Source organism: Desmodus rotundus, chromosome 9 (assembly GCF_022682495.2).
Source record: "Desmodus rotundus isolate HL8 chromosome 9, HLdesRot8A.1, whole genome shotgun sequence".
Taxonomy (NCBI): domain Eukaryota; kingdom Metazoa; phylum Chordata; class Mammalia; order Chiroptera; family Phyllostomidae; genus Desmodus; species Desmodus rotundus.
In genome coordinates this window covers 77,040,782-77,043,029 of record NC_071395.1, presented here as the reverse complement: position 1 = coordinate 77,043,029, position 2,248 = coordinate 77,040,782, and the positions used below count along the sequence as shown (strand labels likewise).

The 2,248-nt window shown below is 38.7% G+C and overlaps 1 pseudogene; it reads left to right on the top strand.

Annotated features, from left to right (window-relative positions):
- The first annotated feature begins 225 nt into the window (after positions 1-225).
- LOC112308700 (large ribosomal subunit protein eL39-like) lies at positions 226-576 on the top strand (annotated as a pseudogene).
- Positions 577-2,248: the final 1,672 nt, after the last annotated feature.

Here is a 2,248-nt window from a genome sequence, read left to right as displayed (position 1 = left end):
TCTCTTGTATGGATTTTACATCATTTAATCAATCCTCTATTGATAAACAATTCAGATCTTCAAAATGGTTTGCCATCATAAATAATACCGCTAGAAACCCCTTTACACATACACAAGAGCATTTCCGGGTGAGCAATCATTAAGTCAAAGAGCACGCACATGTATTTGTTACAGTTTATATTGCATTGCAACGTACAGACGAGTGCACCAATCGTGAGTGCACAGATGAGCTTTTCACAGAACGACGGTAACTCATGTTGACTGCATCACCTTCCAGAAACAGAATACTACTCAAGGCCCAGAAGCCTCCTGTGCATGCAGTTTTTTATGATCACTGTAAAGTTTCCTTTCAAAAATATTAAACCACCCCTTTCCCCGCCATTGTGGTCCGTGAGGTTTGTTCTTCCCCACATCTTCTCACTAGATTTTCAGGATCAAGAGGTTGCTGGCCAAGAAACAAAAGCAGAATCGGCCCACTCCCCCGTGGATTCCGATGAAAACTGGTAATAAAATCAGGTACAACTCCAAGAGGAGACATCGGAGAAGAACCCACCTGGGTCTATAAGGAAGGGCACATCAGAGATGCCTCACATATTCGTGCCCTATTTGTGTCGTCTGCCTCTTGAAGTCACTGAGAAGACCACCGCTGTCGGGACAGTTTGGCGTTTTATTGAGAACTGGATTATTTTTCCTTCAGTAGTAGGTTGGTTCATTAATAAATGTGAAGCCATTTAAATTTCAACAAAATATTAAACCAATTAATATGAGTAATCAAATAGTATTTGAGACTGCCAGGTTCCCACATCCTCACCAACACAGAATATTATCATATTCTTAATTTTTGACAATTTGATGGGTGAAATGGGAGTCATGTGTCATTAACTTGCATTTTTTTGGTTCTTAATGAGTTTGAGGATTTTATCATACACGTTTTTCTCTAACTTATCTATTATTATTCTTGTTCATTTTTCTACTGAGTATTTTTCTTATTTGTAGGAATTCTTTATATTGTATGGATGTTAACCTTTTGGCTGTTATATATGATTCAAATATTTTCTTCTCCTTTGCCATTTGTCTTTTAACTTTATGCTGCCTTTTAAATTAAAGAAGTTTCAAATATGTTATAGTTAGATTCTTCAATTTTATCCTTTTGGGCTTCTCAACTTTGTGTCATTATTTAAAAATCTTCCAGAAATTCACCCTGGCTGGTGTGGCTCAGTGGATTGAATGCCAGCCTTTGAACCAGTGTCGCTGGTTCGATTCCCACTCAGGGCCCAGCCATGGGCCAGGTCCCCAGTGGGGAACATGCGAGAGGCATATTGATGTTTCTCTCCCTCTCCTTCTTCCTCCCTTCCGCCTCTCTAAAAATAAATAAAATAAAATAAAAAACCTTCCAGACATTCAACAATACAAAAATATCTTTCTATACTTTCTTCTTGTTCTATTATAGTTTTGCTTTGAATATTCAGATTTTTTTTCAAAATATTTATTTTTAGAGAGAGGGGGAGGGAGGGAGAAAGAGAGGGAGAGAAACATCAATGTATGGTTGCCTCTCATGCATCCCCCGACTGGGGACCTGGCCCGCCTGCAACTGAGGCATGTGCCCTGACTGGGAATCAAACCAGCAACCTTTCCGTTCACAGGCTGGCACTCAATCCACCAAGCCACACCAGCCAGGGCTAAACATTTAGATCTTTAATATATTTGAAATTGTGTGTTAGGTAGAAATCTTGTTTTAAAAGATTTTATTAATTTATTCTTAGAGAGAGGGGAAGGCAGGGAGAAGGAGAGGGAGACAAACACCAATGTGTGAGAGAAACATTGATCGGTTGCCTCTTGCACATGCCCGACCTGGGACAGGGTCACAACCCAGGCATGTGCCCTGACTGGGAACCTAACTGGCGACCCTTCGCTTTGCAGGTTGGTGCCCAACATACCGAGCCATCCTGGTCAGGGCAGAAATCTTTTCTTCTTTAAAAAAAAAATCAATATGAGAGATTAAAAAAAGGAACAAAGGAAAAATACCAAAAAAAGTCAATAGGCTTAATGCCATTAAAAATAAACCCATCATTTCCCAACTGATTTGAAATGCCATTATCTTTACTAAGTACCAAATTTTCTTATGTCTGATTCTACAATTTGCTTATTTCCATTGATCTGTCTATTCTTATTTCAGTATTTTATTTATTAGAGTAGCTTTATAGAACATCTTCATATGTGGTAGAATCCTTTTTTCTTCAAAATTTCA